This window comes from Triturus cristatus, chromosome 12 (assembly GCF_964204655.1).
Source record: "Triturus cristatus chromosome 12, aTriCri1.1, whole genome shotgun sequence".
Taxonomy (NCBI): domain Eukaryota; kingdom Metazoa; phylum Chordata; class Amphibia; order Caudata; family Salamandridae; genus Triturus; species Triturus cristatus.
In genome coordinates this window covers 220,263,196-220,289,464 of record NC_140595.1, presented here as the reverse complement: position 1 = coordinate 220,289,464, position 26,269 = coordinate 220,263,196, and the positions used below count along the sequence as shown (strand labels likewise).

The 26,269-nt window shown below is 46.6% G+C and overlaps 1 protein-coding gene across 1 annotated transcript in view; it reads left to right on the top strand.

Annotated features, from left to right (window-relative positions):
* Positions 1–26,269, top strand: part of LOC146775741 (butyrophilin subfamily 1 member A1-like) — a 163,664-nt gene that overhangs the window by 7,657 nt on the left and 129,738 nt on the right. The window lies entirely within an intron of this gene.

Sequence of the window (26,269 nt, the reverse complement as noted above, 5' to 3'; positions counted from 1 at the left end):
GGGTTTATACGCGTCAGCCCTTCCTCTGCCTAATGTTCTCTGGCTCCCTATTTCGGGTGAGAAAATTGTGCAACGCACGTTGACTAAGTTTAATATTTCAACGATAGGTTATTTATATCCACGCGGTCAAATTTTTTCAGCCGCTGAGGAAGCTCGCTTCCAGGAGGCCAGGTTCATGGATAAATTTGTGCTCACACGACTGTATTCTGCGCTCCGAGCCACGATTCCTGTTTTTTCCGATAGAACCTGACTCCTTCGCTCCTCTGTCCCTCCTTATTGAGAGCAATAGTGGAGTGCGCATTGTATCGAAACTTTACAAACTTTGCATCACGCAACTCCCTATCACAGACGATAAACTGCGCATGGAGTGGGAGACTGATTTGAGTCACCAGATCACAGACGACCAATGAACAGTCTGCTGCAGGGCCACTAAAGACATCTCAATGAATAGTCGCCATAAATTGTTACACTATCAGTTTCTGCGGCGAATGTACATGACACCAGCAAAGCTGCATAAAATCGATCCCAAAAGACCACACACATGTCGGAAATGCGGCGCCCAGCAGGCCGACTTTGCCCACCTCACCTGTACCTGCCCCTGCATAGGCCCCTTCTGGGACCTAGTACACTCGACACTAGATGAGATCCTTGAACTTCATATTGTTCCTATACCGGAGGTGGCGCTCCTGGGGTACACAGTGAATTTTCCCAAAACAGTCCGGAAGTTGGCGTCTCTTAGCTTGCTGCTGGCGAAGCGAGAACTTGCATGACGCTGGGGCAGCAAGACTTCCCCCACACTACAGGGTTGGTTGCATAGCTTAGCACACTGCAGCACAAATAGCGAGATATTCTCCAGCACATTATCTGGCACAGGGCAGCCCAAAGATATATGGGGCCCATAAAAAGTTTACATAGATGCCCTATGCAATTCCGCCTCTTCTCAGTCCAGCTTGTGTATAGTACCCACGGGGGTGGGGTAACTCCATGGTTTCCTACACAAACAAGCCACAGTGGACATTTCACAGAACGGTGGATGCTATCACTTCCGCTTACACGCTACCTCCAAATGGTCCAACGATTTAAGGGATCAAGACTCCTTGAGATACCTGGGTATAGCATGTTATATGAATAAAGATGGAGGGACTCAATAGACATATGCTTACTGCATTTCAATTGTTTAACATATGTGGTAAATAATCTTTATTAGGAGAATGGACAATGATGCTTGTTTCATATTCAATACTAACGTGATATTTTCGTATTGCAAATTGTGTGATTTACAGTGACCAACAATAACTGAGATGATTATGTAAAATGTGATAATCAATAAAAAAAAATGTAAAAAGACACATTCCTGCCCTCTCCCTTTCATGCAGTGAGATGTCTTGCTGCTTTGCATGAAATATTGATAAATCTGACCCATGGTGTTGAGAGAAGAACATAAGAAACATTGGCAACCGAAGACTACAAACCAAAGTTATTCAAACAACTCAATTCTTGTGTCACCGACAAAAAATCTTTCTCTGATGCACCCCCTCTATCTGGCAATCACCTTCTGTTGGCCTAAGATGCCATGTGTACCCTCTGGGTGGCCGGGATCTTGTAATACATGGACAGTATTATATTTTATGATATCAAACACAAGAGAAAGTTTTGTTAAGCGCATATCCTGAGTATATGTATTTCAAGGTACTCCTATATGGATGGGTTACCAGAAAAAAAGGAGGCAAAGTGAATTCAAGCAATTGCCATGGATCACACAATTTGATCACGTGGGTAAGCAGGCATTGATCACAGGTTTTCTGGTTTCACAGTGTTCAGTTCAGCCACTAATGATTATCTCTAGCTTACTCTCATTTTACGTCATAAGTTAATGCCTTGTCGTTAATTCTTGGCACATGAGGATAGAGCATTGGTGCAGACAGAAGCCACATTAAGGATCAGCTTATTTTGAGCTCAAGGGTCCAAGAGAACCTCAAAGTGAGCCATAGCCAGGCTCTTGGCCCAAGCCTTTAGTCGCTCACCCGCCTCTATCACATAATGGCAATTAAGGGTACAAAGGCAAAGGAAGGATATGATTTGACTATTATCATACAATTTGGTGAAGCAGGAGTACCAACACCACTGTGTAAGATTCCTTGGGGCATATGTACCAACCCCTATCACCACTAGAATTTCACTTTTTTTGATGCTCCAATGGCATAGCACCATTTCCCATTTTTAAACAGTGACGCCAAACCATTTAATATGGCTTAACACCAACTTGTAAATATACTCTTTCTGCCACAGGCCTCTGCGGCAAAGGGGCATGTAATGGGTGTTGCTGTCAGCGTTTCACCACAACTCCCATTGCTTTTTTAGGTAGCCGCAGATTTACAAGGCTGAGACAGCGTTGAAAACGAATGCCAGGGAATAACTGGTCTTAGAATGGCGACACAAGGAGAAATTATTAATTTCTGCTTTCTTTTGCTCTTTCTATATGTGCTGCATTCTTCAGATACACCCACCGTACGGTTGGAGCGTAGCAGATTACCAGCTGTTTGCGAGTGACCAAACAGTAAACACGCTGTCAGGGACATCGCCATTTCGCCTTTCATTTTCCAAATCTAGACAGTGGCTTTGGCATAAACCCCCTCCTTGACTCGTGCTGTGCTCTTTGAGCAGATAGGCTGCCTTCCTGCTGTGACAGGTTGCCTGGCAAGAGAAAAGCGTCAGTGCTGAGAAATGCCCTGAGAGCACTGGCAATACCGGTGTGCGGGGCCCACCCTGTAAGCCGGCATTGAACGTGCCGGCACGAGAGACCGGAAAGCAGAATCTCCGCGCTGGCCCCCCCTTGCCACAGAAAACGTAACTACAGCCTGGGCTGACCCGAGAGGCTTCATCTGTGGTGAAGAGTACACCCGAACAGCTTCGTATCTTGTAGCTAAGGTACTGTGAGGTGATGTAAAAACACGGGCAGCCAGGAGAGACTAAGGGGCATATCAGCAACACCCGGCGATAATTATCGCTCAGCGCTCAGGATTTTTATCGCTGAGATAGCGTGCTATTAGCAACGCTTATCTTCTCAGCGATAAAAATCCTCACGCTAACTGCCTAACGTGAGATTATCGCTGGAAACCCAGCGATAATATCACGTAGTGTGGCGTTAGCTTGCTGATAGGGACTCACCAACTTAGCCATGATATCCACCTTCCATAGGATATCATGGCTAAGTTAGTCCTGAAGCAGGCGTAAGGAAAGTAGCGATAAAAGGGGTTATCGCTACTTTTCCTGCCGCTATGCTTCATAGCATGGGGCTTGATGATAGGAGAAATGTCGCTTAGCGACATTTCTCCTGTCATGGCAGGTCAGGAACGCCCACTTTGCATCGCATTAGAGATGCAAAGCAGGGCGTTAGGAATCCCCGCGCTAAAGCAAGGTTTCACGCGTTAGCGTGGCCTTGCTAATTAGACGATAAAATTATCGCCGCTTTTCGGCTGAAAACGGCCGCAAAAAAGCGGCGATAATTTTATATCGCCAGCTTGTAAATATGGGGCATATTTACAAGCTGGAGGTCTCCCATGCCTGCATTTCACCGCCGGGCCTGTGATTCCAGCGGCTACCCTGCGCAATCCTGCACTGGGGGGCCCAGCAAAGTTTCCCCGCTTGAGTTTACAGGGAAGCAATCAAAGTACTGTATAACCCTTAGTAGGGGCTCTGGTGCTTTTGGGCCCCACGGGTTGTGTTTAAATGCAATCAATGTATTAGGGTCACTGAAATGACCGTATAACCGGTAAGAGGAGTGCATGTGTACGGTGGTTAGGTGTTCATTGTAATTTTAAGTGATTTACCTTTAAAACATCATGCATCTTTTGCAAAGCAATTACTAATGTGTCTTTCTTTTGCATCCCATGATGTATGCCATTTTGGTTGTTGTTTGGTACAAGATAACAAGTACATCTTAGAAATTGCATAGGCTGCTCAGCATTTACGATTCATGTCGTTTTAGTCTTTTTTTATGTACAATATACTATATACATTTGTATATAGTCCTGTGAGGAGGCTCTTTTGTGGTGTGTTCATTGTGTTTCTGTGTGAGTGTGTTGCGCAACTGCTTTACACATTGGCTTTGATGATAAGCCTGACTGCTGTGCTGCCCTATCAGATATGGCGCATTCCTGGCCTTTTCCCTTTCACCTACGTGCAATGGGCTGCTGTGCGTCAATGTAGGCATCTTTGCACCATGGTGTAAGGGTGCATGCGTTGCGGGGATGATTATTTTTGTGCAGGAAGCAACACCTTCCTGCACAAAAACAATCAAAAGAGTCTTTTTCCTCTTCCGGTGTGTGCTGTAGAATCCAGAACGGGGGGTGGGGGGTGGGGGGGGGGGTGAGTGCGCAGGGACGTGTATGAATAATAATTTTGAAAAAACAGACCTTTAACTGCCGGCCACCTCCAGCGTCGTGTCGCGTTCGCCGCCTCTCCTCTTCCTGGGTCCCCGCAGCCCCTGGGACAGACTCCCAGCCAATCCACACAGAGCAGCGCGGGGATTGGCCTGTGCAGTCAGTAAAGACACTCCGCTGAAGTCATGAAGTCTGTGGGGTTTCTCCAGCCCAGATGCTGAATGCGTCCTGACTGGAGAAACCTAAGTGTGCATGTGTGCTTTGGTTGGCCTGGGACGGCCGGCCAAACACACATGCGTACTTAGGGAATGCACAGGCACTCTTCCTTCCCCCTCCAATGCCATGCCCCTCCCTGCACAAGCTGGCTCAGAGCCACCAAACAACAAAAAAATGATGCTAGAATAACGTTATACTTTTTGTTTGCTGGCTCTGTGCCAGGCAGTGCGCCGACGCTCCTCCGCCATTGCTACCACATGGTGTGGCATATCTACAAGCCCCTATCTCCACCACAACATCACTTTTTCCGACGTTGTGGTGGCGATAGGGTTAGCCTTATTTACAAGGCAGCGTTAGATCACTTAAAGTGGCTTAGCGCTGCCTTGTAATTAAGACCCCCTTTCACACTATGGTTAGCAGTGGGTGATGCAGTGGGCATTCCACAGCAACACCCTTTGATTTTGACACAGCCCCCTTTGTACAAGGGCAGCATACATAGGAGGCAGAACCAAAATTAAGACCATGGAAAACCTGGTCTTAAGTTGGCGAAACAAGGAAAAATTGATTATTTCTCTGCGTTTTTGCTTGTTCCACGTGTGCTGCCTTGTGCAGCACACATGGAAAAAGCAAACTGCCATGGATATTTGGGGGGACAGGAAGGTCCCTTTTCTTGTACATAAACAATCTTTAACATCAAATTCCATTTTGTGACTTTCATGCGTGCTGCATGAAGCAGCACACATAAAAGTGCCAAAATTGCATTTTAGGATTGTTTATGAGCAGGAGGGTGCACATATGGTGCAGCCTTGCGTTTCTGAAGTACCGGAGTGAGGCGTTAAGCCATGACGGCTAATGCCTCACTCCACCACTTCCTCACACATATGCCCTCCTGTCTTCTGAGGAGCTCTAGGACAGACAGGCTGAGAAGGACCTGAGGTTAAAGCTAGTCCTGGCTAGCTAGCTAGCTGGCTATGGAAGAGAGAAGGGCAGAGGCTAAAAGAGCCTTCACCAGAAAATAACTTGCTCTTGAGGAGAGGAAATTGGCAAATGAGTGTAGTTTGAGAGTTCGGAACTTGCCAGGGCTGCAGGTAGAGTCCAGTGGTGACAGCAATATTGAGTCTTGTGTTAAAAATACCACCTACATACCCCTTGTAAATAAGCCCCTTGGTGTCTAGCTTCAAAGAGGGGGATGATGTGCATCAGTGGTTACAGGTGTATGAGAGAGCTCTGACCATGTGCAGGATCCCTGAGGAGGATTGGGTAACTGGCATGGGAAGTTATATTCCTGAGAATGGAAGGGATGCCCTACAAGAAGATGTACCCCCCCATGAAGGAAGCCCTGAAATGAGTTATCGTTTCCCCCCTGAAAAGTATAGGTTGCGGTTCAGGGACAGCAGGAAGCTGTCTCACCAATCTTGGGAGGAATTTGTGGAGGATTTTTGCAAAGCACTGTATGGATGAGTGAAGGGTAGCACAGTAAACAATGTTGAAGGGCTGTACAATCTGATTGTCAGAGAGCGCATATTCCGTTGTTGTTTTCTAGGGCTACGCCAAAACCTGTTCGAGCGTACGTCCTCTGATCCCAGGGAACTTGAAAAGGAGGCAGATCTCTGTACCAGAGAGTATGGAAAGGCATTTGAGAGTGATCCTAAAGGAAGTGGCTCAGGTTCCCCCCAACCGAGCAATGGGACGTTCATAGTTTCCCAGACAGTTCCCAGAGTAGTGGGTCCCTGTCCCTTCTCAAAGTAGGAGGAGAGGTGGGGTGGGAAAAGTCCCAAGGTGCCCTCTGCCCCAGTCCCAACTCTTGGATAGTATCTCAAGGGGGCACCAGGAGGGGAATCTAGCCTGTACCAGGAGACCATCCACTGAGAGGGACCCCTTGGTGTCAGGAGAACTTGAGGAGGGGCCGACAGTGTCCAACCAGTTCTGGTGTCTGGCAGTAATACTCAACAGTGGAGGGTGCAGAAGACCAGATGGGAGAGTTTGAAGGGAAGGAAGCACTCTCCCCTAACTCCTGTTGAGCCTAAGGGTACAGACCCTGGGTTCGAGAACCAGGGTCAGGGTATCAACCATGACCTGGGGATGGGGCAGCTGCCACAAGTGTCCCTACAGTTTTGCCTTGTTGGGGTAGCTCTCCCAGATGTAGGGTACGGAACTCCAGAAGGATGGGCAGGGAGAGGAAGAACTCGCCCACGACACCTGTCCAGCCTAAGGGTACAGACCATGGGCTGGATGACCAGTTTTAGGATACCACCCCTGAACAGGTGGGCGATGAAGTTGAGAAAGTATGTGATGCACCTAGGGCTACCCCCCCCCCCCCACTCTGAGACACCACAGAGGACAGAGACCCCTGGAGGGTCTGGGGCCTCGCTCTGGACACTGGCCGATGTCAGCAGCCTCTGTTGGTTGCTTTCCTTGTGGACAGAGTTTTCCTTGGGTTGGGTTCAGAAGTCAGACCCAAGGGGTGAAATGGGCCCCACTACTTGGTTAGCCATGGTGGTCTGTCTGTCTCCTTGGATGCATCTGTGAACAACTTAAAGCTAGGCCCTTCACAGATGGGGTCTGCAGGTTTGGAGAAGAGTTCCCCATGGGATAGCGTAGTGGGCCCTGAGAACATAGACAGAGGGATACAAATGGGTTCAGAGAGGCGTAGAACTGGCCAAAGTCCATTTTCTATTGCCCTAAGCAGAGAAGCCCATCAAGGTATTTATTAGTCTACCTTGGGTTCAGGCTGGAAGGTGGTTTTGTTGCACCTGACCGTTTTTGCAGGCTTAATGCAGCACACATACAAGTTGCAAAACGGCATTTTTAAAAAAATGATTGATTGAAGGAAGGGGAACCTTCCTGCACATAAACAATCATAGGCAATTTGCTGTTTCTATGTGTGCTGCACAGGGCAGCACAATATGGAAACAGCAAAAACGAGGAGAAATCAAGCATTTCTCCTCATTTCGCCAGTTTGAGACCAGGTTTGAACTGGTCTTCATTTTGGCACTGCGTCCTATTTACGCCGCCCTTGTAAATAGGAGGAAGCAGCAAAATGAATGGGTGTTGCGGTGGGACGCCCACCACAACACCTATTGCCCGCCCCTTCACGCTAAATACAGCGTGAAAGGGGGCCTTATTTACAAGGCAGCGTTAAGCCACGTTAAGTGACTCAACACTGCCTTGTAAATAAGGCAAAGTTCCTATCGCCATCACAATGTCATGGTGGCGATAGGGGCTTGTAAACATGCCCCTAAATGTCTTATTGCAAGCTGCTTTCTGACCCATGCTTCATCACTAAAAATAAAAAGAAATAGCTACAGTATAGTTATGGTTGGGACCCCATTTCCTCCAAAATATCAATTTGAAATTCTAGGGCTTATTTATGAAAACTTTTGTATCATTGCATGAAAACAGCAATGCAACAGTTTTCTCTGTACCCTCCTTGCGACATGATGGATGCGTCATATTTACTGTATGATGCATCATGTCGCAAGGAATTACAGATACATCAGTATTTCTGACGTATCTGTAGGCGCAAAAGTGACGCATTGATGGGATGTCTCTGAAAAACAGACACAACTCCAGCAATGTGTCCTTTCACATGGGGCAAGGCCCATGTGAAAGAGCCTGCATCAGTCTGACACCTGCTGTGAGGCAGGCGTAAGATATTGACGCAATGGGGTCCTAGAAGTGGCGCACTGAAATCTCATAGATTTCAATGCGCCACTTCCTTGAGGCTTTTTGCTGGGGAACGCCCACCCTGCATACATTATACCTGGCGCAGGTATCATTTGGCGCCCTATTTACAAAGTGACGCATCTGCCTAGATGTGTCACTTTGTAAATAGGGCACAACATGGCACATTTTTCACGCCGATGGTGCGTCACAAAAAGCGACGCACCGGCGACGTAAAAGTGATGCAATGCCTCATAAATAAGGTCCTGTAAATTTTTCCCAATACGTGTTCATCTATCCAAGATCAGTATTGGAAAATGTTGTATTAATGGGTGAAAGGAAGAGGGGGAAGTATTGAGGTGTGTTTCAAAAATGTACATTTAACATTGAAAGTCCTGTAGTAATTTGTGTTCAATTAAAAAACAAAAACTACTGGACAAATTTAAACCTATGGCAATAATGAAGGGCTCTGTCAGATTAAAATCGATTTGTTGTCTCTAATCTGTAAAAAAGGTATGAACTATTGAGAAAAAGACCATTACTAAGATATTTTTATAGTATATTTTGAGAACTTTTCCCCAATCCAAAATTCGAATCAAGGGGCATATCAACAACAACCGGCGATAATTATCGCTGAGCGCACTTAGCGCTCGGATAATTATCGCCGGCTAGCGCAGATTTTTATCGCTGAGATAGCGTGCTATTAGCAACGCTTATCTCATCAGCGATAAAAATCCTAGCGCTAACTGGCTAACGTGAGATTATCGCTGGAAACCCAGCGATAATCTCATGTTAGCTAGTTGATAGGGACTCACAAACTTAGCCATGATATCCACCTTCCATAGGATATCATGGCTAAGTCAGTCCTGAAGCAGGTGTTAGGAAAGTAGCGATAACAGGGGTTATCGCTACTTTTCCTGACTCTATGCTTCATAGCGTTAGGCTTGCCGATAGGAGAAATGTCGCTTAGCGCCATTTCTCCTGTCATGCCAGGTCAGGAACGCCCACTTTGCATCTCATTAGAGATGCAAAGCTGGGCGTTAGGAATCCTGACGCTAAAGCAAGGTTTCACACGTTAGTGTGACCTTGCTGATTAGGCGATAAAATTATCGCCGCTTTTCAACCGAAAACGGCCGCAAAAGCGGCGATAATTTTATATCGCCTGCTTGTTGATATGCCCCCAAGAATGTAATCTGATTGGGTGATAGGGTTTTCTTCTCCTGTCAGCCATTTCACATTTCAACAGCAATCTTACTCATAACACAACAAAAGTAAATAAAAGAGAGGCTCTGGTGGGGGAAAGTTGCTTGGGTCCCCTGCTTGGTCCGAGGGCCAGTAAGACACAAAACATCTGTGGCTAGAACTCCCTTTAAAACATTTTTAAAATCCGGGTTGCTCACTTTCCTTACTGTGGACAGCTCTGGATCAGGGAGGGAGAGGCTTTATAAACACTTCCTGGCTTTGCTTCAAGGTCGGGGAGTGCAACATATATGGCATCAGCCCTCACCGCCTTGTCACATCCATGTCCTTGATAATGGTTCAGCGAGCAATCTGTCTGAGGATCACCCGTCCCCCATGTTGCATAGCTGACTGGAAGACGTGGCACCTCTCAGCTGCCAAGGTTTTCATCCACTGCTATTTGTGACAATGGAGGAGGAGCAATGGTGCATCTGACACCTAACATGGCCCCCCAAACATTCAGAAGGACGGAATGGCTGTCTGATAACTTAGGGGCATATCAGCAAGCAGGCGATAAAAAATTATCGGACGAAAAGCGGCGATAATTTTATCGCCTTATCAGCAAGGTCATGCTATCGTGTGAAACCTTGCCTTATCACCATTTCCCTTAACGCCCATCTTTGCATCTCTCATGAGATGTAAAGTGGGCGTTCCTCCCCAGGATAACGGGAGAAATGTCGCTAAGCGACATTTCGCCTATTATCAAGCCTCACGCAAAGCAGAATAGCGACAAGAAAAGTAGCGATAACTTCTGTTATCGCTACTTTCCTTACGCCTGCTTTGAAACTGACTTAGCCATGATATCCTATGGACGGTGGATATCATGGCTTAGTATGTGAGGCCCTATCAGCAAGCTATCGCCAAAAGTTGTGCGATTATCGCTGGATTTCCAGCGATAATCGCACATTTGGCAGCTTGCGCTCTGAATTTTATCGCTTTGGAGATAAGCGTTGCTAATAGCGATAAAATTCAGCGTTAGCCTGCGATAATTATCCTCGCGCTAAGAGCGCTGAGCAATAATTATCGCCGACCCTTGCTGATATGCCCCTTGGTTCTCATGCACCAGGACTAAATGCATTCAACAGCACACATAGGAAGAGGAAAATGCGTCTGATGATTGTTTTTGTGCAGGAAGGTCCTGCCTGTAACAGGGACACCATGGCACAAGAGTGTCTGCGTTGGCGCCAAGCAGAATATAGTGCACCAGCACAGGGAGAGAGCAGGTCAATCAATCAATCAATCAATCAGCAGAATTTGTATAGCGCGTAAGGGTCTCAAGGCGCTGAGGGGGGGGGGGGGGGTCGCTACTGCTCGAACAACCAGGTCTTGAGTTGTTTCCTGAAGGAGAGATGGTCCAGGGTCAGCCGTAGGTGAGTGGGAAGGGAGTTCCATGTCTTGGCTGCCAGGTAGGAGAAGGATCGTCCTCCGATGGTGGATTTCCGGAATCGTGGGACGGAGGCGAGGGCGAGGCTGGCGGATCGGAGCTGGCGGGTGGGTGTGTAGAATGTGAAGCGGCTGTTGAGGTACTTCGCGTCCGTGTCGTGGAGAGCCTTGTGTGCGTGGGTGAGGAGTCTGAACGTGATCCTCTTGTCGACGGGGAGCCAGTGCAGGTCCTTCAGGTGGGCCGAGATGTGGCTGCGGCGAGGGATGTCCAGGATGAGTCGTGCTGAGGCGTTCTGAATGCGCTGGAGTTTCTTCCGGAGTTTGGCTGTGGTTCCAGCGTAGAGGGTGTTCCCGAAGTCCAGACGGCTGGTGACGAGGGCCTGGGAGACCGTCTTCCTGGTTTCGGTGGGGATCCACCGGAAGATCTTTCGGAGCATGCGCAGGGTGTTGAAGCAGGATGACGAGACGGCGTTCACTTGCTTGGTCATCGTGAGGGAGGAGTCCAGGATGAAGCCCAGGTTGCGTGCGTGGTCCGTTGGTTTGGGTGCGGTGCCCAGGGCAGGGGGCCACCAAGAGTCGTCCCAGGCGGAGGGAGATGGTCCGAGGATGAGGACTTCTGTCTTGTCTGAGTTCAGTTTCAGACCGCTGATCTTCATCCATTCTGCGATGTCTTTCATTCCTTCCTGGAGGTTGGCTTTGGCTGTGGTGGGGTCGTTGGTGAGGGAGAGGATCAGATGGGTGTCGTCGGCGTAGGAGATGATGTTGAGGTTGTGTTGGCGTGCGATGGCTGCGAGGGGGCTCATGTAGACGTTGAAGAGGGTGGGGCTGAGTGAGGATCCTTGCGGAACGCCGCAGATGACTTTGGTGGTCGCGGATCGGAACGGGGGGAGGCGGACTCTCTGACTTCTTCCGTCGAGGAACGAGATGATCCACTCCAGTGCCGCTCCTTGGATTCCGGTGTTGCTGAGGCGCTGTATCAGGGTGCGGTGGCATACGGTGTCGAAGGCTGCTGAGAGATCCAGGAGGATGAGGGCAGCAGTTTTCCCGTTGTCGAGCAGGGACCTGATGTCGTCGGTGGCTGCGATGAGGGTGGTCTCGGTGCTGTGGTTTGCTCGGAATCCGGACTGTGAGGGGTCGAGGGATCCGTTGGTCTCGAGGAAGGTGGTCTGTTGACGGTCTTCTCGATGACTTTGGCAGGAAAAGGGAGGAGTGAGATCGGGCGGAAGTTCTTGAGGTCCGTGGGGTCCGTGGTGGGTTTCTTCAGGAGGGCGCTCAGCTCGGCATGTTTCCAGCTCTCCGGGAAGGTGGCGGATGCGGAGGAGCTGTTGATGATGTCCCGGAGTTGGGGTGCGATGATGGAGTTGGCTTTGTTGAAGAAGTGGTGTCTTCGGTGCTGACCGAGGTCCAGGTGCAGGAGGTGGTGGTGGGGGGCGCTGGTTCGGTGGTTGGGTGCGTGGTCAGTGCGCCGAAGCTGTTGTGTATGTCGGTGATCTTGCGGAGGAAGAACGCGGCGAGGGAGTCGCAGAGGTCTTGCGAGGGTGTGATGTCGTTGTTGCAGGCGCTGGGGTTGGAGAGCTCTTTAACGATGCTGAAGAGTTCCTTGCAGTTGTCATATCTTAGTATATATGGTGCATGTCAGTTCTCTTTGTGTAATGCAGCACAACAAGTTGTCTTGCTGTGTTGCTTGACTTTTTAGTAAATCTGGAAGCTGATGTCTCTGACTATATGTGCTAGTGAGTGTAATTGAACCTTTAGGGGCTCATTTATGAGAAGTGTCGCATCGCTGCGTGAAAGTAGAGATGCAACACTTCTCAGTGCGCCCTCCTAGCGACACCAATGATGCGTCATATTTACAGTATGACGCATCAAGTCGCAAGGAATGACAGATACGTCAGTATTACTGACGTATGTGCTGGCGCAAAAAGTGGTGCATTGCTGGAGTTGTGACGGAAGCCTGACGCAACTCCAGCAATGTTCCTTGCAGATGGGGCAAGTCCCATGTGAAAGGGCCTGTGTCACACTTACACCTGCCATGGGTCAGGCATAAGGTTTTGACGCGTTGGCGGCATAGAAGTGTCGTAGTGAAATCTCACAGATTTTACTTCAACACTTCTACGGGACTTTGTTGCGATGTGATGTACTGGGAATTTTAAGCCCAGCGGTGCAGGGGAACACACCCTATGACTTCGGGTTCTTCCTGTTTCAGACCTACAGAAACAGAGAGTCTTCTGGGTGAAGTCAGAGATCAGTTTATTGGCTGCAGACCAATTACAGGTATCCTAGAAGTACAACAGCGTGTATGTTCTCAGGAGACTGCTAAAAATCACAGAAACGGGCTTCTCCTTAAATACAAAATATCATGCCTCAGGCACACATTCCTTGGTTTACGATATGGCCATATACATGTATACATTTCAAACGAAAAGGCAGAGTCATGATGACCATCCCACATTCCAGTTAAGCCAGCCCACAATTATTTACCCAGCAAGTCTCAGATCCCACATCAGATATCGATAGGCCCCAATAAACACGAGCATCTCCTGTTTGGAAAACAAGCCATAAAGCAGGAACAGTCAGGTGTGAAAGAGATTAGCTGGAGGCTCGTGTAGGATGAAAAAGCTTTATGGTGTGTCAAACCCTGATGCTAATCACAGGTGGAGCGAAGGACGGGGAGCTCGTGAGACCGGACTGACCTGGGGCAGCGGAGCCAAGCTGCCCAGGTCACAGAGAAGTCAAAGGAAGGCACATGTGCTCAAAAAAGGCCCGTATTTGCTTCATGATATGTAGCCTATGTGAGGGCAACCATAAGATGGCCACCGCTCTAAGATGGAACCCACGTAGTGATGTATAATAACGTATACACAGTGCATTCATAGCTAAAACGTTACACAAAGCACTTGTACATACCGCATTGACCATTCGCGGTTCGCTAATACCGTGATAGACAGGGGTAGGGCCCTGTCTCCTACGCGGTCCCAAATTTTAAAGTACGACAGACCCTCCTTTTGCCCTTACATAGGCAATAACTATACTCACATCAATCCGAGTCTAGGTCAATATTCATGAAGTCATGGAGATGTTGCTGTAGCATCATCCTATTACTTAGCTCGTCCCTCGATACAGGTTTCCTTACACATAATGTAGCACAGAGGCCACATATCGCAGGAGCACACTGTATGCACAGACAGAACAGGAAAAGGATGGCTAAGATCATTCCAATGACCATCAGAACTTTCCAACCCCAGGCAGATATCAGTTCCCAGAACCACCCCACCAGTGACCAATCTCCTTTATCCACGTGTATGGACTCAGATATCTTATGTAGTTTGGAGATGGCTTGATAAACTGTTGGAGCGTTGTCTGGTATGAAAATGCAACAACTAGATTGGATAACCTTACATACCCCACCGCGTTCTGCAAGTATAACGTCTAGAACCATGCGGTTCTGCAAAGTCATGAGGCGATCCGCTTGGAGCTCAGCTGTCAAATTACCAAGGGCACCAGCCGTAACATTAACGGTGGATTCAACCACACGAGTCAGTTGTCTCAGGTTCCTACTATTGACCATAGGTCCCCAAAACGGCAGGAAACCCAAAAAGAAGTCTCCCGCTTCCTGACCGGCAGTATCCTCCTTACTAATCACGCCTCTCACAACTCTGGTCTTGTGATAGTCAGAGGCAGCAGTAAATGTTGGCGGTAGCAAATTTGCAATATAACATGTGCCCGAGAAATCAGGGGGCAACCATGTATATGCTCGGTCATTGCAGATAAAATATGTGCCCTTGGCAGCCAAAAACGCTGGGGAAAACTGTGACGGAAAAGTGTACGTTTCAGTACAGTCACTTCTTCCCAGTTGAGCTCTTGGATTCTGACCATTACCTTGTAAACAGAACCGACCTATGTGGGGTACAACCCAGATTGGGGATGAGATCTTTCGCTGTCTTTCACCCAGACTAATACTATACCCCGTCGTGTTCCACCCTACAGAAGCTCTCAATTCTTCTTTGGGAATAGATGAGTATGCATCGATATCTCTGCTCATATCGGCAACTCCTTTCATTAAAGCTTTATTATTTGTGCTAGGTCTGATGGAACGCGGTTGTCGCGGGGAGTACGCATCTAGAGCAAAGAGAAACATGGTTTGGAATGCCCATGACGATCCATTGTAACTAAACGGCAGCACTAGATAAGGAATACCCTTATTAATGGTATGTGGCATTAAACCACACACCCAGCAATTGGTGGTATTCATGACTAGTTGGTGCTGGTGCAGGAGCTGAATAAATGAGTTGTTTACAAATTCTGATCGTCTAGCTTGTTCGTGTTCAGGCAGAGGGTGAAAAGAGTGTGAGGAGACAGTAGAAGGAGGCATAGGCTGTACAGTGGGTGCAATGGGCTCTTGAGAAGAGAAGAATACAAATCCTACAGTAAACACTACCATACTACATACTATAAACAGACATAATAATACAAAACGTTTGCTCTTCATTATTTTGCATATTTTCGCTTTAAAGTTCATTTCCTCAGCGAGTCTCTCCATCTTGAAAAACTCCATCCTCTAATCGTGCCGCTCGCGGCGAATGAGTATCTTCTGCTAAGGAGTACGCCTGTCAGTCCAGGGAACGCCCTAGACCAACCAGAACCGTTGACCTAACGTCTTCGGCCTGTACCCCAAAGTCTTGGCACCGCGACCCTGCGGCTGAACCCGGATGGTGGTTCGAAAAACAAAAATCAAGAAAGTCCTTCAGATGGGAGAGCTATGGTATCAAAAGCAAAAGGGGTAAGGAAAAAGAATATTTATTTGTCCATAGGCCTTGGTCTTAGATTATAATGAAAACGGCCAGGTACTGTCTGTTCTTGAAACAAGAGTTCAGGCTCTGTGGTGCCCAATCGAATTGACGGTGGCACAGCTTCTTGCAAAATATCGTCACTCTGTTGTGCTGAAGTTGTGCCTTTTATGCGTGCATCACTGAACGGCACAAAACGAGGTACAGTGTCTGTTTCAGAGTCTGCGATACCCTCCTGGACCCACTGGTCATACAGCAGAGGCAAAGAGATTCTTTTAACGTGGGCGCCGTGGATCCAGTTCTTCTTCCCCTTTACTCGAACAGCTGATCTTGTAGACAGAAGTACGAGATGAGGGCCGATCCAACGAGGCTCATCGTTGCTTTTGCGCTGGAAATTCTTCACCAGAACCCACGTGCCAGGGTCGATAGGGTGTCCTGGAGCCTCAGAGGCCTGGGGAAGAGTATCGTGCACCTGTTGGTGTAAAACACGCAATTTAGCCGTCAATTCGTACAAGTAATCAAGCAGTACTGGATGTTCGATTTCGCTGAATTTCGTCGGTCTTGGCACACCCCATACATTGGCCGGGCGGCCAAAAATAACCTCGTATGGGCTAAGTCCCACTCGTGAGTGTACGGTCATTCTGGTGGACAGGGTTGCTAGAGGCAGAGCGTCAGGCCATTTAAGACCTGAGCTCGCCTGGATTTTGGCCAGCTTGAGTTTTAGAGCGCCATTGTAGTGCTCTACTAATCCAGCAGATTGGGGGTGATTTGCAGCGTGGAACTTCTGCTTGATCCCTAATCCCTCACACACATTCTTCATCACTTGACCCACAAACTCACTCCCATTGTCACTCCACACCATTCTTGGCATTCCAAACCTAGGGAAAAATTCCTTCACAAGGGCTTTGGCTGTGGATAGAGCAGTGTTGTCCTTTAGGGGATAGGCTTCTATCCATTTTGAAAAAGCGCAAACAACCACCAATACATATTTCAGATTGTTGCACCTTTCCATGTGGATAAAATCTAACTGCAAAACTTCAAATGGATATGATGGAGGCGCAAAATGACCAGCTGGAGTTGGGGTTCCCCTACCAGGGTTGTACTTCAAGCATACCATACAATTCTTGACCACATTCTCTGCACACTTGGGAATTCCAGCATTCTGCCATACTGGAGCCAACAACTTATAGATTCCTTTCATACTGATATGTGCCATTCCATGTGCCATAGTAACCACTGGAAGCACATATGCATCAGGTAACAACCATCGCCTATGTTCTGACAAATCGACCCAACAACCATTCTCATCCAACTTACCCATACTTTCTCTCCACTTGCTCAACTCTTTCTCTGTGGCTTCAGCTTGAAGGGACTTTACACTTTCTATTCTGTTTTCACACATTCCAACATCACCAACCCATCTTGCAGGGCCTGCAACATACATTCGAATCTTTACATCTTTTGCTGTTTCTTTCGCGGTTTCATCAGCAAACGCATTACCACGACCAACATCATCAGTGATTTTCTTGTGCGCACTGCATTTCATAATCGCAACTTGTAACGGTAGGGTCAGTGACTCAAGGAGATCATTCACCAACTTGCCATTCTGAATCTTAGCTCCGTGCGAAGTCAGGAACCCACGTTCTTTCCACAATCGCCCAAAACTGTGCGCCACGCCAAAGGCGTACTGGCTATCCGTATATATGTTCACTTTCATTCCTTCAGACAACACGCATGCTCTCGTAAGGGCAATCAATTCTGCTGCTTGAGCCGAATTTTGTGGCACACGCGCAGTTTCCACAATCGTGTGCAAAGTCGTGATAGCATATGCAGCAGTCGTATCACCATTTGGAAGCTTAAAACACGAACCATCCACCCATAAAGTACCATCACACTCAGTCAGGGGAGTATCTTTAAGATCTACTCTCCCTTTCGTCTCTTCTTCTGTTCTGAACAGACAATCATGTTGCTCAATCTCATCTAGGTCTGCTGGAATTGGTAATAGTGTAGCTGGATTCAACGTGTTGCATCTCTTTATGTGTATATGGTTTGCTAACAGTGTCAGCTCATATCCAGATAATCGCGCACTAGTTAAGTGTTGTGTCTTGGTCCTGTTTAACAATGTGTCCACAGCATGTGGAACCATAACAATCAATGTATGATCCATCACTAGGCCAGCAGACTGTCGAATAGATATAGCTGCAGCGGCTGTGGCTCTTAGACAACTTGGCAATGCCCTCGCTACCGGGTCCAAGGTTGACGAAAAATATGCGCATGGACGCGGTCTGTCGCCAAAAGCTGTGTTAACACTGATAATGCGCAACCATCTTTCTCATGAACATACAATGTAAAAGGCTTGCTGTAGTCAGGGGTACCCAACACAGGAGCTGAACACAATGCATTGCGCAATTCCCAAAAACTTTTCTGACACTCTTCAGACCATGGAATAGGATTCGGTGTGTCTTTGCATGTTAATGCTAACAAAGGTTTTGCCAACAAGGAACAATTGGGAATCCAATGCCTACAGTATGAAGTAATGCCCAAGAAAGCACGCACTTCTCTCTGTGTTCTTGGCACACTCAACTGTGTAATGGCTTGAATTCTTTCTGGGGTCAGTTTCCTTCCCTCCTTCGATAAGAGATGACCTAAGTAGGTCACTTCTTGTCGACAATATTGCAGCTTTGAGAGAGGCACTTTGTGATGGAAGGCAGACAAATGACGCAACAATGACAATGTAGCTTCTTTGCAAGTCTTTTCAGTATCCGCGGCGATTAGCAAATCGTCACCATACTGAATAAGGATAGCGGCACTGGGTAAAACCAGTGCATCAAGCTGCGCTTTTAAAGCCTGACTGTATATAGATGGACTTTCACAGTAGCCCTGTGGAGCGCGTTTAAAGCGGAAGCTGCGACCTCCTAAACTGAAGCCAAAAATGTCTCTGCTCTCCTCTGCAATTGGGATGCTAAAGAAGGCATTCTTTAGATCGATCACTGAGAACCATGCAGCGGAGGCTGGAATCATGGTTAACAAGGCAGTTATATCAGGGACAACTGGAAACTGTGGCACAACAATCTTATTAACCTCTCTAAGATCAATCACAAATCTGTAAACAGGTGGCTGTGAAGGGTCCGTTCGTTTTAAGACAGGTAAAACAGGACTATTGCAAACGTTGCCTCTTGTCTCTTCAATTACACCCTTTTTAATCAAATCACTGACAATTGCTAACAACGCTTTTTGACCCTCATTGGAGATCTTATACTGGGGGATACGTGGCAATCTGACATTGGCTTTTAAAGTGACCACGTATGGCGGTATTTCCAAAAGACCCACATCATTGGGACCAGTAGCCCAAAGGACATCCGGAAGGGATGACAATTCAGGTGGCATTGCATTCTTAGACAAATACATCGGGGAAATCACATTCTTACCTAATGTAAGTTGTACTCCTGAGGGAGAACAATATAGCGTCGCATGCAATCTTTTAAGCAAATCTAATCCTAGCAAATTTTCACCACAACCTGTCGTTAGGATGAGGGGTGCTTTTAACTCGCAAGGTCCAACAGAAAGTGACATAGGACTAGAAATCGGGTTCCTAACTGGGGCGCCAGAAAAACCTACTGAAACATTCATTTCGCCAGACAAAGGCGCGCCAGGGAGTTTTGAATGCATGATTGAACTCTTTGCAGCACCAGTATCCAGCAGAAAGGGCTCCGTTACATTTGCTGTAGTTACTTTAACATAGGGTCCGCTCTGATCCACTGGCACTGAAACAACTCCCTCTCTCTGTCTACGGCTGTCCTAGTAATCATTATCTTCTGCATTGTCGTCTTCTGCATAATAATCATTATTGTAGTACTGAGCTGTATTACCAGTCGCATTGGCTTGCTGATCAAAGCTATTTATGGTATTTTGAGGCGGAAGAGGACGCGCGTTCTGGGGAGCATTCCCACGCCCTCTGCCTCTAGGAGCTTGCTGACCACCTCTACCTCTTGCGCCATACGCATTACTGTTACGCTGCATTAATTTAGGGCAACTATATTTAAAATGACCTACCTCTTTGCAATATGAACATTGGTTGGGACCTACAGGGATTCGTGGTTGATAATACCCATTCATTTGCTGATTATTCTGAAATTGTTGGGGTTGCTGATAGATACCTTGGGTTTGCCTATAATTACTCTGTCCTCCACGTGGTGGATAAGCCTGCTGCAAGAGGACCTTTGTTTTCAGTTCTTTCGTTTTTTTATCTGTTCTATCTTTCTCGTCTTTATCTCGATTTTCATAATACTGTGCAGTAGCCAGTATTTGCGCTGAAGAGGAAACAGCCCAAGAACTCTCTGAGTCTTTTAATTTCTTACATAGCTCGGGAAGTAGATTCTGCATAAATTTATCAACAAATAACCGTTGGTCACCTTCAGTGCTCATGTCTTGACCACTGTGGTCGATAAATGTTTCTTCAAACCTGGTAAAGAAATCGGACACTGTCTCATCTTTCTTCTGCTTACATGCGGATAATTTATCCCAATTTACGCGCATCGCGGGCATTATAGTTTTCATGTAGGTAATAATTCGACCAGGGAGTTCTGCTACTAAAGGGTCAGGTTTCGCGCCACCAACTTGGCCAGCATCTGCAGCAATGATATTAGCTCATGTGTTACCCAATTCTGCAGCGTGATCTACATTACGAATGGATCCCCATAAAGGCTGTGGAACAACATTCCCAAACAACATGTCTATGTCAGCCAGATTCATTACACATGATTCTGCAGTTTGTGATAACTCCTTATAATAACCTGTAGGGTTTTTACGGGGGTCAGGCAATGTCTGCTTAAGCGCTAACACTTCAGATCGTTTCCAAGGGACATGTACCCAAACACGCTGAAAATATGGCTGAACAGGTGGGTTAGCAGCCAAATCACCAGGTCTCCAAACTGGAGGAACCTCACGCATTGGATATTGGCGTGCTTTTACCTTTCTCCCCACAGGGAAATCTTGTTCAAACAACGACTGTTGACAATCATCATTCCTCAAGGATAATAAGATCGCAACTGCTCTATTTACATCGGGGCCCACAATCGTACCTTTTCCAAAATCGAATCTCACTCGACACAACTCCTGCGGGTTTGGATCTCTACCATGATCATCCAATTCCTCACAGAGGATTTCACACATTTTCTCGAACACATACCTCTGTTTCGGGGCATCCCATTGGTGAAAAACGTCAACAACTGACTCCACATCATAGAGTGAAGAAAAAATAATCCACCTACGCGCCATATGATCTAATGTCTTTTTCTCTTCAGGATCAGGCAGCTGACTGCGCAATTGCTTACGTTGTATACCAGGGGTCGCACTAGATGACCCAAAGAGAGGCGACATCAAACTAGTAACTACATTAGCTAGACGTTGTCGCGCTGAAGGAGAAGTTGAGGCGAGAACGGGGGGATAAACAGAGGGAAGAAAAGCGGAGTCAGATACAGGTACCTGGGTAGTGTAAGAAGGAGCGCCAGGGGAAGCCGCTGGCGTGTTAGACAAAGTCGCAGGAAGCGCGGGGGTAACAGGTAGCAAAACTGGCGGCCCTTGAGAAGGCTGCACTGCAGGGATAGGAGCCAGCTGAGGAGGAGCTGGCGGCTGTGGGAAGGCTTGCGGCATATTTACTGGAGGCTGCACATTTACAAGCTGTGGAGGTGCGGTTGCATTTTGCACATACGGGGGTGGCGAACTTAACAAATGGGACATTAGGGAATCTTTTTCTTTCTCTTTTGTCTCATCTTGCACAAGGGGTGACAAAACAGGGTAACATTTATCGATCCCTAGTTTGCGCTGTCTGTGCAATTGCTCATTCATTTGTTCCTCCTCATTATCTTTAAATTGCACAGCTGCTTGCATCACTGACATACCTCTTTCTCTCTTATTTCTTTTCGCTAGCTTAATTTCCTTCTGTTTGGCTTCCTTTCGCCATAGGCGGAAAGAATCAAACATCGCCGGCCGGGCTTTCTTTTTAAACAATTTAACTTCCAAATTATCTAAGATATCTGTATCGAAACTACCATTTTGGGGCCATTTTAAAACACCGTCCTTTCTGGTGTATCGGATCCATACTTCATTATACGCAATGGGGCCCACGCCATGTTTTACATAAAGCTCATAAGTTGGAGTTCCAATTGGAGGAACCGGACATGAATCCTCTAACTGGAAATCCCTTCCACAACCCAAACAAAATAATCTTCCAAATACACTAGCACCAGGGATCTTCGCTCACTAGTCTAGTTCCAAACTTCAAAGGATTATCGATTACGATAGTCTCGTGAACACACGAGTCCTCTGGCTTTGGCGTTTGCAAACTCCAAATCAAAATTATCCCGAAGGATACCAAACAAATTGGGAGACGCGCCACTTATACTTAACTGATTATCGATGATCAATGGTGTCACCAGAAGACTCTCTCGATTGTTTCGCACTACATTAATCAGGGCAGCAGTCCTTCGTAGCCGTCGGGACGCGGAGAACCTCGCAGAAAAGACTTTCGGACCACGTCGACATACAGGGGTCGATGAAGTGGCGGCCTTCCTCCAGAATTTCCACACGAAGCTCCTCACGAACCTCTGGCTTGGACTGGTACCGCTGAAATTGGCCCTACGTTGGGCGCCAACTGAAGTACTGGGAATTTTAAGCCCAGCGGTGCAGGGGAACACACCCTATGACTTCGGGTTCTTCCTGTTTCAGACCTACAGAAACACAGAGTCTTCTGGGTGAAGTCAGAGATCAGTTTATTGGCTGCAGACCAATTACAGGTATCCTAGAAGTACAACAGCGTGTATGTTCTCAGGAGACTGCTAAAGATCACAGAAACGGGCTTCTCCTTAAATACAAAATATCATGCCTCAGGCACACATTCCTTGGATTACGATATGGCCATATACATGTATACATTTCAAACGAAAAGGCAGAGTCATGATGACCATCCCACATTCCAGTTAAGCCAGCCCACAATTATTTACCCAGCAAGTCTCAGATCCCACATCAGATATCGATAGGCCCCAATAAACATGAGCATCTCCTGTTTGGAAAACAAGCCATAAAGCAGGAACAGTCAGGTGTGAAAGAGATTAGCTGGAGGCTCGTGTAGGATGAAAAAGCTTTATGGTGTGTCAAACCCTGATGCTAATCACAGGTGGAGCGAAGGACGGGGAGCTCGTGAGACCGGACTGACCTGGGGCAGCGGAGCCAAGCTGCCCAGGTCACAGAGAAGTCAAAGGAAGGCACATGTGCTCAAAAAAGGCCCGTATTTGCTTCATGATATGTAGCCTATGTGAGGGCAACCATAAGATGGCCACCGCTCTAAGATGGAACCCACGTAGTGATGTATAATAACGTATACATAGTGCATTTATAGCTAAAACGTTACACAAAGCACTTGTACATACCGCATTGACCATTGGCGGTTCGCTAATACCGTGATAGACAGGGGTAGGGCCCTGTCTCCTACGCGGTCCCAAATTTTAAAGTACGACAGATGGAACGCCAACCTTGCATACATTATACCTGACGCAGGTATAATGCAGTGCACGGCTTTACAAGGTTACACATCTGCCTGGATGCGTCACCTCGTTAATATGTCACAAAGTGGCACATGTTTTACGCTGCTGCAGGGTCACAGAAAGTCACGCAACGACTGCGCAAAACAAGCGCTGGGGTAATAAATAAGCCCCTTAGAGTAGCTCCCAGCCTTGAATTATTTTTAACTAAGAACTGCAATAAATAAGTGTTGCGTTTTCCTTTTAAAATTAAGGAAAGGCTCTGTGTATTTTACAATATTATCAGGCTGCAGATAGCAGAGCCTGATAACCAGCAGTGCTCCACTCAGATTTATTACCTCTGTGCATCACAGAGGTTCAGAACTGAAGCACAGAGTTATTTAACTCTTAAATAAAAGTGTTCTCAACTCAATATTGGAGCATGAGAACAAAATGATAATGCTGGATGCTTTTAAATGAGAGAAAATGAAAATTAAGAGTTAACTTATTGATTATGTTAACTCTTGCTTTTAATGTTTTCCCTTTTCAAAGTGTTGCATTTACAAACAGAAGGCATCTTGCTCCCTGTGGCTGGGAGACATGGGTATATTTACAAGTGAAGTGGTAGAGCGAGGCGTTAGCTTTGTTGGCTTAACGCCGCGCTCCACCACTTCTGAAACTCAGGGCTGCACTGTATCTACAACATTACTGTGCAGACCTGCATTTCACCCTACATTGGTGCTAATTGCAGCTGCCTGGTGCCAACGCAGGCACCCTTGCACCATAGTGCCAGGGTGCCTGCATTGTGGAGAATAATTATTTATGTGCAGGAAGGTGTACCTTCCTGCACATTAACAATCTGAAATGGCAATTTGTAACTTCTAAGTGTGCTACTTTGTGCAGAACACATAGAAGTTGTAACTCGTCATTTTTTGTAAATGATTGTTTATGTGCAGGAAGGAACACCTTACAGCACATAAACAATCAATGGCCTTTTGTTGTTTCTATGTGTGCTGCACAAGTTTTCAGTCTTAATTTTGGCGCTGCCCCATATTTACGCCACCCTTGTAAATATGAGGCAGCATCAAAATCAATGGTTGTTGCGGCGGAACGCCCACAACAAAACCCATTGCCTGCCCCTTTTACGCTAAGTATAGCGTGAAATGGTGCCTTATTCACAAGACAGTGTTAAGCCATGTTAAGCGGCTTAACGCCGCCTTGTGAATAAGGCGAAGCCCATATCTCCACAGGAACATCACTATAAGTGACGTTCCTGTGGCATAAGGGGCTTGTAAATATCCCCCACAGTTCCTTATTTATAACTGAAAAATACAGTAATTTGTTTTTAAATGGGAACATTTTAAAGTGAAGGAAAATGTTTCTGTTAAACATTGTCTTAAGGTTTTTCTCTACTTAAAATCAAGCTAAATAGGTCCTATTGTTTTATGTAGCATATTTCTTCACTTTAAATTCCTCACATTCAAACAAATGACGTGTTTTCCTGTTTTAAATATGGCACCATGTCAACATTCTACTGTGAGTAATATGCCTGCTGTTTGTAAAGACACTTTGACATGGGAGAAAATTAAAATAATGAGTTTTATGTAATGCATATAAGCCTAAAGTGAACTCTTCAGTTGAATTTTCTCCCATTTCAAGGTGTCACATCTACACACAGCAGGCATCTTGCTCGCAGTGGTTGGTACACATGCTGCCATATTTATAACTCAAAAATACAGCCATACAGAGAAACGTTGCTTATTGTGAACATTTATACAGAACATTTTTCTGCACTTTAAACTTCTCCCATTTAAAAAAAATGGTTGAATGTTTGTGTTGTATATGTAACCATGCCACATATGTTGAAAAGTATGCCCTGTGCCACAAGTACATACGGCACAGGCTCTCAGTCACCCTTACACATATATCCTATTCATTCACACACATGTTCAAACATCCCCGCAGACCATGCACTCACTGACGCACACGGTAGCCCTATCATGGTACCCCTAGTCATAGTATTTTATTCAAACCATGGGTCCGGGCTCCATGGATATTAGGTTTTAAGTCAATGAAGCTGAGCGTGGGGTTGTCTGGTAACATTGTGCGAGTTACTTGGCCTTTAGTATCTCACAACAATTTTCACTGATCAGAAGTCGCTCTCATTACATTAAAGGTTGGAGACCTATGCTCTATAGACACCGACTCAAATGGCATCAGAAATTACATCTGTAGTAAGTTGAAGTGCATGCCGGAGGCAGGATTTTCGAGAAGATTTATTGAGGTTCTTTCACACCCACGACAGGGAGCGTACGATGTCCACAAACCTCTCCTGCAACTGACTAGTGTTGTCAAGAGACACGCAGTCGCCGTCTCATCTCCCGAGCATGGAACACAAATTAAATGTAAATTGCATTGAACAGTACAGAGCTGGCCTAGAGAGACCGACACTAACAGGTCATGCGGGCCTAGAGAGACCGACACTAACAGGTCACGCGGGCCTAGAGAGACCGACACTAACAGGTCACGCGGGCCTAGAGAGACCGACACTAACAGGTCACGCGGGCCTAGAGAGACCGACACTAACAGGTCACGCGGGCCTAGAGAGACCGACACTAACAGGTCACGCGGGCCTAGAGAGACCGACACTAACAGGTCACGCGCTACCGCGAGGCTACAGACCTCATACTGTAACACCATTGATGATATCCTTTGTGGCATCACACATCACATCATCAATGACACAAGTGTTGAAATCACTGGAGATGCAAATGATGGCTCTTTTCCACATATCCTAAGTTGGAAATACAAACTTGTTTCAATATTTATCCTTGACGAAAATGTGTGTGTTGGCAGCACTACTGCAGCCTTACAACTGCAACTAAAATTGATTGCAACAATCTTTCTTTTGTATGGATTCTTCACACTGACATCACGTTGCTAAAATTAGTATTTCATTCTTTTAACTGCACTTCTTCAGTAATGTCAATGGTTATGTGATGTCTGTCATCTCACAAATTCTGAAATTTATGAGGTATTCAGTGACATCATGGGGCATATCATCAACGGCCGGAGTTAAAAT